We start from the raw sequence: 11,686 nt of genomic DNA, 5'->3' as shown, positions 1-11,686 counted from the left end.
CTATGACCCCTTAGGTCACCATATGAGCCCTTAAGACACAATATGGTGTTGTTAGGGGTTGTATGGTGTCTTAAGGGGTCATATGGTGTCTGATGACCCCTTAGGTGTTGTTAGGACTCATATTGTGTCCCAATGGGTCATATGGTTTCCTATGACCCCTTTAGAACACCACATGACCCCTTAGAACACTATATATTGTGGTTAGGGGTTGTATGGTGTCGTAAGAGGTCATATGGTGTCCTATGACCCCATAGGATACCATATTACCCCTTAGGTGTTGTTAGGGGTTGTATGGTGTCCTAAGAGGTCATATGGTGTCTTATGACCCCTTATGACACAATATGGTTTCTAATGATCCCATAGGATACCATATGGTGTTTTTAGGGGTCGTATGGTGACCTACGAGGTCATATGGTGTCCTATTACCCCTAAGACACCATATGAGCCCTTTGAACACCATATGGTTTTGTTAGGGGTCATAAAGTATGCTAAAGAGTCATAAAAATACACCATATGACCCCTTAGATGTTGTTAGGGGTCATGTTATGTCCTACCAGGTCATATTGTGTCCTATGACCCCTTAAGACATGACATGACCCCGTAGCACACCATATGTTTTCGTTAGGGGTCATATGATGTCCTAAGAGGTCATGTGGTGTCCTAGGACCCATTAGGATACCATACAACCCCTAATGACACCTTATGACCCCTTAGGTGTTGTTAGGGGGCGTATGGTGTCCTAAGGGCTCATATGGTGTTGTTAGGGGTTGTATGGTGTCCTAAGGGTTTATCAAGTCGTATGGTGTCTAATGACCCATTAGGATGCCATATGATCCCTAATGACACCATATGACCCCTTAGGTGTCATTAGGGATTAGATTGTATCCTAGTGGGTCATATAGTGTCCTATGACCTCTTAGGACATGATATTTTGTCATTAGGGGTCATGTGGTGTCCTAAAACATCATGTGGTGTCCTATAACCCCATAGGATGCCATGTGATCTCTTGGGACACCATATGGTGTCGTTAGGGGTTGTATGGTGTGCTAAAAGGTCATAATAGGACATCATATGACCCATAACAATACCATATCACCCCTTAAGTGTAGTTAGGGGTCATGTTTCATCCTAATGACTCATATTGTGTCCTACGACCCCTTAGCACACCATATGTTGTCATTAGGGGTCATATGGTGTCTTTAAAGGTCATGTGGTTTCCTATGACTCCTTAGGACACCATACAACCCCTAACAATACCATATGACCCCTTAGGTGTCATTAGGGGTCATATGGTGTCCTATGATCTATTAGGACATCATATGAGCCCTTAGGACACCATATGTTGTTGTAGGGGGTCATATGGTGTCTTAAGGGGTCATATGGTGATTTAATGACCCCTTAGGACACCATATGACTTCTAACAACACCATATGACCCCTTAGGTGTGGTTAGGGTCATATTTTGTCCCAACAGGTCATATGGTTTCATACGACCCTTTATGACACCAAGTGACACCTTAGGAGACCATATATTGTCTGTAGGGGTTGTATGGTGTCGTAAGAGGTCATGTGGTCTCCTATGACCCCTTAGGACACCGTATAAACCCTTAGGTGTTGTTAGGGCTTATATGAGCTCTCGGGACACCATATGGTGTTGTTAGGGTCCGTATGTGTCATATGAGCCCTTAAGACACCATATGAGCCCTTAGGACACCATATGGTGTTCTTAGGGGTCGTATGGTGTGCTAGGGTCATAATAAGATACCATAAGTCCCATAACAACACCATATGACCCCTTAGGTAACATTAGGGGTCATGTTCTATCCTAACAAGTTATATTATGTCTTATGACCCCTTACAACACCACATGACTCCTTAGCACACCATATCTTGTCGTTAGGTGTCATATGGTGTCCTAAGAGGTTATGTGGTGTCCTATGACCCCTTAGGATACCATACAACCCCTAATGACACCATCTGATCCCTTAGGTGTCGTTATGGGTTGTATGATGTCATAAAGGGTCATATTCTGTCTTATGAATTCTTAGGACACCATATGGTGTCCTTAGGGGTTGTATGATGTCTTAAGGGGTCATATAGTGTCTGGTAACCCTTTAGGGCACCATATGATCCCTAACAACAACATATGACCCTTTTGGTGTTTTTAAGGGTCATATTGTGTCCCAATGGATCATATGATGTCCTATGACCCCTTAGGACACCATATGTTTCAGTTAGGGGTTGTGTGGTGTCCTAAGAGGTCATGTGGTGTCCTCTGACCCCTTAGGACACCATATGGCCCCTTAGGCATTGTTAAGGATTGTATGGTGTCCTAAGAGATCATATGGTGTTTTATGACCCCGTAGGACACCATATGATCCCTTAGTTTTCATTAGGCATCATCTTGTGTCATAAGGGGTCATATGGTGTCCTGTGCCCCCTTACGACACCATATGAGCCCTTGGGATGCAATATGGTGTTGTTAGGGGTCGTATCGTGTCCTATGACCCCTTAGAACACCATATGAATGCTTAGGACAATGTATGGTGTTGTCAGGGGTCGTATGGTGTTCTAAAGGGCCATATGGTGTCATATGACTGCTTAGGACACCATATGACCCCTTAGGTGTATTTAGGGATCATACTATGTCCTAAGCATTCATATGGTGTCCTATGACCCCTTAAGACACCATATGTTGTCGTTAGAGGTTGTATTATGTCTTATGGTGTCATATCATGTCCTATGACCCTATAGGACAACATATGACTCATTAGGACACCATATGACCCCTTAGGTGTTGTTAGGGGTCATATTGTGTCTGAATGGGTCATTTGGTGTTAGTAATCCCTTTGGAAACCATATGTTGTGGTTAGGGGTCATATTATGTGCTCAAGTGTCATATTGTGTCTTAAGGGGTCATACAACATCATATGACCCCTTAGAACACCATATAACCCCTTAGGTGTCATTAGGGGTCATATTGTGTTTTAAGGGGTCATATGGTGTCGTTCTGGGCCATATTGTGTCCTAAGGGGTCATATGGTGTTATATGACCCCTTAGGACATCATATTGTGTTGTAAGGGGTCATATGGTCTCCTAAGGGGTGATAAGACACTTTTGTAGTCATTCTACACTCTTATGAGAATAGTTGATGTTGTCATTGATGGAAACCATCTAGCAACTAACTGGTATTCATCTGCTAAGCCACTGGCAGTTACTGGCACTGGCAATAGACATCTACATACACTGACAGACACTACATTGGCAATGACAACAATGCATACTGACACCCCAGCCGACAGGGAATAAACTTTTGTTTATTGTATTTAAATATAATTATCTTTTGTAAAGCCGACATGGCATATTGTAAAAGACTCATATATATGTATGAGATCTTATAAGTGATTTAGTGTGTATGCGTGGAGAGAATATATGGATAATATTTGTGTATAAGGATATATAGTTGACAGCGAATGTTTTGGTTATAGAATGAGCTTAAACCAGTACTGAACCTAGAATAGTTGATGCTAATTTGAAGCAGTACATTTATTGGATTTCATAATCCACTTTTGTAGTCAAGGTGACTCTTATTGAGCAGTGAGCTCTAGGAAGTTGACCTTCCTCGATGTGCAGGCCCCTCATTGTAAGTAATATTTATTCATTGACTAGTGAGTGAATATTGTGGGTCACAAATCCCACCGAGATTTTTTCCACACCGGGTTTCCTCATTAAACATCTTGTGTTATGGTGTGTTCTCTATGTTGTCTCTATTATTCTTATTTACTGCATTAATTCTTATTTACGAGTACACTATTTTGGGATGCAAAGTTCTTAATAAGTTTAAATATTCTCCTTACTGGTTAGACACTGATTCACCCCCTCTCTCAGTATCTTTGGGACTTTCATTAATCCTAACAATTGGTATTAGAGCCTGGTCCTCTATTTTCAAACCCCTATCAACTTGAGGAAGATTCTAACACTGGTACAGATGGAGAACTTAAGAAATTAATTGGAAGGAGATCTTGTAGACTATGATGCAGAAAAGTTGAAGAATATCAAACTTAAAGATGATCTGAGGACTACATAGGAATCCATTCAAGGACTTCAGGAGAATCTTACTATAGCTTGAAATAAAAGAAAAGAACTTCATGAGAAGATGCAGAATGATAATGATGAAAAGGAAACTCTTAATGAACTTGTGAACAAGTTGATACAAGAAAATAATACTATGAAGAATGAAATGCAAGATATGACTATGAGGTTTTGTAAAGAGATTGAAGACAGAAAGAATAATGAAGATGACTTGACTAGGAGACTCAATGATGTTGGAAATGAAAATCTAAGACTCAGTCCTAAAAATGATATGTTGAAGATAGATCTGATTCACATGCAACATGATAAAACTGAACTTATGAGACAAAAGGGAATTATGGAAAATGAATTGGCTACTACAAATCAACACAAAGAGAAATTCAAGAAAATTTCAGAGGAACTTGATGATATGCTTAAAAGTCAGAAACCTAATGGAGATACTAATGGACTTGGATTTGAAGTTGGAGAAAGTTCCGGTACTGCAAACAATCATGATCATAGTAAACTGGTAAGACAACCTAGTGGTTATAAATTTAATCACATGAAATGATGTAACTGTAACAAGTATGGTCATAGAGAAAATTAGTGTAGATTTAGAAACAAACAAAATACTAATGCACCCACTAGTCAACGTTCCAAATGCAACAAAGTTGGTCACAATTCATAAAACTATAGAATGAATGTGAAATGTTATGTATGTGGTGTTGGTATTTTGGTATGGTTTTGTTATTGATGTCAACACCTACTAAAAAGCACTTTGAAGATCCAACAAACATTCACTGGCAGACAAGTGATTACTGCACAATTACTAGTATATGGTACATCGACAGGATATATTGATCACCGACACTTGAAATGACATGGAAGACACTTGGTAATGACAAAGACATTGTTTGGACATCATATCTTGGAAAGATGTTTATTAGTATATTCATATTTGCATATTTTCTTTTACCGGCAAATAGGTCCAGGGTTATCCAGGGTTACATCGATAGGTTTATCTTTTCCAGATCAGTATGGCATGACATGGAGATGATTAATTAATGATGTAAATGCATTAAGCTAACATGTTCAATCGGTTATTGCATCGGATATTATGTTGTTTGTAAAATATTTTTATTATAATATCTTGTAGAGCCGACCTACTAAAAATGGTCTTAGGTTATGGTATAAATGTAAGGTCTTAATTGTAAGATCGAATGTGGAATGCAAAGAAGGCATATTGTGCAGGTATATGCAAGATTAAGCAGAGCTATACACCAAGACAATATTTGAAGAAGAAGCTAGGTTTTTGTAAAGACATATTAGCATTACATCGGTACTGAATCTAGCATATGAAGATGCTATTTTGAGCAGTACATTTTATTGGATTTAACCATCCAATTGTAGTCAGTGTGACTCCCATTTGTGTTTGAGTAGTGAGCTCTAGGCACTTGGCCTTTCTTCATGTGTAGACCCCATTTATGTACACTTACTATCTATAGTAGTATCATCTAATTGTGGGTAAGGTTTCCCATCGTGTTTTTTCCCCTTATAGGTTTTCCACGTACAAATATTGGTGTCATGTGTTGTGGATAATTTTATCTTTTTGTTTCATGCATTAATCTTTATCGATATTGCATTTAACTATTAATTCTGTTCACCGGTATAACATACTGTCTCATCGGTATTAAGCAGTAAATTGTTTAAAGTATTTTTGGTTTAAAGTTTTAAGACAACTGATTCAGCCCCCCCCCTCTCAGTTGTCCCCAGGACCTAATAATTGGTATCAGAGCCAAGTCCTCTCTTACAGAAGTTTAACAACTTGAGGAGATCAAATGTCTACTAACTATTTCAGGAAGGACGATCCTAAACTTGATGGAACCAACTATGGGATGTGGAAGATCAGAATGGAGACACATCTAAATTGCATTGGGAAGGATATCTGGGATGTTACAAAGAATGGTTATACTCCTGCTACTCCTGGTTAGCCTGCTCCAGCTACCTTGGCTAAAGATGAAGAAAATGATTGCAAAGCAAGAGAAGCACTTTTGAGTGCATTATTAGATCAGCAAATTATGGGATTATTAGATAGATCAACTTCTAAAGCTATTTGGGATCATTTGGAAACACTATATGAAGGAGATTCCACAGTCAAAATTGCAATACTTGAAAGCTTCCGGGTCAGGTATGAAAGTCTGAAAAAATGGAAGAAGATGAAAGAATTTCTTCTTTTATGGAAAAAGTAAATGCAATTGTTTTGGGTATAAAATGTTGTGGAGGAACCTTAAGTGAAGATGAAATTGTTTCAAAAGTTTTAAGAGGATTTCCACCGGCATACAAAATGAAGGTTACTACTATAAATGAGTTGAGAACTATGCCTTATACATCAATAACTAGGGATACATTGATTGGAAAACTTTCAGCTTTTGAAATTGAGGAATTTGGTCTTGTTACTACTATAAAGATAGATTTAGCCTTCAAAGCATCAACATCATCTACATCATCATTTGACAAATCTGATTGGAAAGCCCTTTATGCAAAATAACTTGAGGAAAGTAGGAAAGAACTTGAAGAACTTGTAGAACTATTTGCAAGGAAAATGCGTCAAGGTCCAATTGGAAGTAAGTATGAAGGTAAAGCACCCTTTAAATGTTTTAACTACAATAAGATTAGTCATATGGCTTCTAGATGCCCTGATAGACATGCTAGACTAAGAGAAGAACCTAGGACATACAAGCCTAACCTTGAATATCAAAGATACAGATTTAAGAAGAATAAGGACAAATCTTGTTATGTTGTTGATGAAGGAGTAACTGATGATTTTGATGAAGATCCAACAGACAATGGATGGGTTTTTGTTGCTATAACAGAAGATCAACCGGCACCTGCACTGCAACCAGTAGAATAGGCCTTGGCAGCTAAAATTGAGGTAAAAGATGAATGGATAATTGATTCTGGATTCTCACATCATATGACAGGAGACAAAGGTAAATTCTTGAACTTTCAAGAATATAATGGTGGTTTAGTAAGATTTGGAGATGACAAATCTTGTCATCTTAAAGGTAAGGGTTCAATATCTCTTGATGGTAAACATAACACTAACAATGTCTACTATGTTGAAGGATTAAAGCATAATCTGTTGAGTGTTGGTCAATTAGTTGAGAAAGGATTTCAATTACAATTTAAGAATGGAAAATGCAAAATCATGAACAAAACTGGTTTAGAAATTGCAACCGATAATCAAACTAGAGGTAATATCTTTCATTTGAATAACAGTGAGAAGACATGTTTGATTGCACATATAGATGAAAGTTGGCTATGGCATAAGAGACTCTGTCATGTAAACTTTGATTGCATGGTAAAAATTAGTACTACTAAGGCAATTAGAGATTTACCTAAAATTGTCAAACCTCACAATACAGTATGTAAGGAATGTCAATTTGGAAAATAGGTTAGAGCTAGTTTCAAAAGTATTGCAGAGAAATCTAACAATGCTCTTGATTTAATTCACACTGATTTATGTGGTCCAGCTAGAACTAAAAGCTTAGAAGGTGATAGATATTTCATGCTAATCATTGATGACTATTCTAGAATGTGTTGGGTTACTTTTCTTAGAGAAAAATCAGAAGCACTTGGAAAATTTAAACTATTCAAAGCAATGGTTGAAAATGAAACCGGTAGGAAAATCAAATATTTAAGATCAGATCAAGGAGGATAATACACATCTAAGGAATTTAATACATTCTGTGAAGTTAATGGAATCAAAAGACAACTATCAGCACCTCAGACACCTCAGTAGAATGGAGTTGTTGAAAGGAAAAATAGAACTATCTTGGATGCTGTTAGGAGTATGTTATCAAAAGAAAATCTACCACATGTATAGTGGAGAGAAGCAGTAAGTACAACAGTCTATACATTCAACAAAGTTCACATCAAAGGAGAAACCAGTAAGACCCCTCATGAACTATGGTTTGGTATTACTCCTACTCTTAAATATTTCAGAATATTTGGAAGCAAATGTTACATTAGAAGAGATGAGTATATTGGAAAATTTGATCCTAGAAGTGATGAAGGTATATTTCTTGGTTATTCATCTAAGAGTAAAGCATATAGATGTTTTAATAGGAGATTGCAGAAAATTATGGTAAGTATAAATGTAAAGATTGATGAACAATTCAGAGGAACTTCAAGGTACATAGATTCTAAACCAGCAACAAAAATTATATCCAACAAACCTACACTGAATCCACTGGTATAGAGTGAAGATCTAGTTACACAAGTATCATCTGAAAATTCTACTGTGACTGAAGAACAACAACAAACAAAGACACCCCGGTATGTAAAATTGAATCATTCCAAAGATTAGATAATTGGGAACAAATACAAAGGAGTTATGACAAGAGGAAGATTGGAAAATGAAGAGGTATGTCTTATTTCTCAAATTGAACCATCATCAATTAATGAGGCATGTGAAGATAAGTTTTGGACTAAAGCTATGGAAGAAGAACTAGAGTAAATTGAGAAAAATAATACTTGGACATTAGTTCCTTGGCCTAAAGATAAAAATGTAATTGGAACAAAATGGGTATTTAGAAACAAAATTAATGAAGATGGTAAAGTTATCAAAAATAAAGTAAGACTAGTGTGTAAGGGATATTCTCAAAAGGAAGGAATTGACTATAATGAAACCTTTGCATTGGTAGCCAGAGTTGAGGTAGTTAGATTGTTTTTGGCTTTTTCAGCACACAAGAACTACAAACTATATCAAATGGATATTAAATGTGCATTTTTGAATGGAGATCTTGAGGAGGAAGTTTACATTGAACAACCTAATGGATTTTCTTTAACAGATGACAAAGATATGGTTTGTAGGTTAAGAAAAGCTTTGTATGGGTTGAAGCAAGCTCCAAGAGCTTGGTATGCAAGATTGGATAAGTATCTTTTGAAAATTGGTTTTTCTAAAGGTAATGATGACAGTAACTTATACTATAAAGTGACTGATGATGACATCTTGTCTATAGAAGTTTTTGTTGATGATATATTATTTGGAGGAGAAGATGGATTGTGCAAAGACTTTTCTATTAAAATGTAGCCAGAATTTGAAATGTCTATGATTGGTAAAATAAGATTCCTTTTAGGATTGCAGATATCACAAACTGACAAAGGTATATTTTTTAGTCAATCAAAATACTTAAAAGAGTTACTTAAGAAATTTGGGATGGAGAACTCTAAACTGGTAAGCACACCTATGACTACAAATGACAAACTATCTTGAAGAGATGAATCTACACCAGTTAATCCAACAAGGTACAAATCTATGATAGGAGGTTTACTGTATTTAACACAAACAAGACCTAATATTATGAATGCAGTATGTATTGTTTCAAGATTTCAGAGCAATCCTAGAGAAAATCATGAATCAGCTATAAAAAGGATTTTTTGGTACTTACAAGGCACTACAAATCTTGGATTATGGTATCCTAGAGATGAAAACTTTGACCTATGTGCATACATAGATGCAAATTGGGTAGGAGATGTGGATGATAGAAAAAGCACCACTGGAGGAGCATTCTTTCTTGGAAACAAATTAGTTTCTTGGTTGAGTAAGAAACAAAGTTGTACATCTTTATCAACAACAGAATCAGAACATGTTGCAACAGCAACAAACTATACACAGGTACTTTGGCTTAAACAAATGTTGAAAGATCTAAAGGTAAAATGCAAGGAACCTACAACTATCTATTATGACAACACAACAATAATTGATATATCTAAGAATCTGGTATTACATTCTAAAACAAAACATGTTTCTATCAAACTGAATTTTCTAAGGGAAAAAGTTGAAGCTAAAGAAATACAACTGGTTTATGTGAATACTAAATAACAACTTGCAGATATTTTCACTAAACCTTTGCCTAAGGAGACTTTTGAGTATCTCAGAGAACAACTTGGTGTCATACCCCCACCGGTAGACACTTAGAGAATTGATGTCTATCATCAACCAATAGAATAAGCATAGATATATTTTTCTGCCTTTGATGAGGAAGCTACTTCTCAGGGGGAGTGGTTGGTATGTTAAAATTGATTGGTATTTTGTATGTGGACTATATATAACAATTGGTATTTTTGTTGTAACTTTGGAATTTGATGTCAAAGGGGGAGAGATATATGGAAAAACACATTATCATTTGGGGGAGAGAAACTCATGTTACTCTCAGGGGTAGAGATTGTTACTTTGAGGAGATTGTTGGTTTTTATATTTGGTATTTCTGTTTTGACACTTTGATGGTTTTTCCATTTTGTGTTGCCATCAATTCCAAAGGGGGAGATTGTTGGTATTTTTGTATGGTTTTGTCATTGATGTCAACACCTACTAAAAAGCACTTTGAAGATCCAACAAACATTCATCGGCAGACAAGTGATTACTGCACAATTACTGGTATATGGTACACCAGCATGATATATTGATCACCGACACTTGAAATGTCATGGAAGACACTTGGTAATGATAAAGACATTGTTTGGACATCGTATCTTGGAAAGATGTTTATTAGTATATTCATATTTGCATATTTGCTTTTACTGGCAAATAGGTCCAGGGTTATCCAAGGTTACACCGGCAGGTTTATCTTTTCTAGATCAACATGGCATGACATGGAGATAGATAATTAATGATGTAAATGCATTAAGCTGACATGTTTAATCAGTTATTGCATTGGATATTATGTTGTTTGTAAAATATTTTTATTGTAATATCTTGTAGAGCTGACCTACTAAAAATGGTCTTAGGTTATGGTATAAATGTAAGGTCTTAATTGTAAGATCGAATGTGGAATGTGAAGAAGGCATATTGTGAAGGTATATGTGAGATTAAGTAGAGCTATACATGAAGGCATCATTTGAAGAAGAAGCTAGGTTTTTGTAAAGGCATATTAGCATTACACCGGTACTAAATCCAGCATATGAAGATGCTATTTTGAGCAGTACATTTTATTGGATTTAACCATCCAACTGTAGTCAGTGTGACTCCCATTTGTGTTTGAGTAGTGAGCTCTAGGCGCTTGGCCTTTCTGCATGTGCAGACCCCATTTATGTACACTTACTATCTGCAGTAGTATCATCTGATTGTGGGTAAGGTTTCCCACCGTGGTTTTTCCCGTTACAAGGTTTCCGCATACAAATATTTGTGTCATGTGTTGTGGATGATTTTATCTTTTGGTTTCATGCATTAATCTTTACCGGTATTGCATTTAACTATTAATTCTGTTCAGCGGTATAACATACTATCTCACCAGTATTAAGCAGTAAATTGTTTAAAGTATTTTTGGTTTAAAGTTTTAAGACAACTGAGTCACCCCCCCCCTCTTAGTTGTCCCTGGGACCTAACATGTGGAAGATATGGGCACTTATCTATTCAATGCAGAACACAAAATGGCATAGGATATGAAAAAGCTATTCAGAAGAATAACGTGACTTGTTATGCTTGTAACAAAATTGGACATATTGCAAAATCTTATAGAAGCAAGACTTCACCGATAAATAATAAAGGATCTAATTTGAAAGGCAAAGAAAAGGTAGATGAGGTAAAGCAAGAATTTTCAAAATAATGGAT

This window comes from Cryptomeria japonica, chromosome 10 (genome assembly GCF_030272615.1).
Source record: "Cryptomeria japonica chromosome 10, Sugi_1.0, whole genome shotgun sequence".
NCBI lineage: Eukaryota > Viridiplantae > Streptophyta > Pinopsida > Cupressales > Cupressaceae > Cryptomeria > Cryptomeria japonica.
This window is presented reverse-complemented; position numbering follows the sequence as displayed.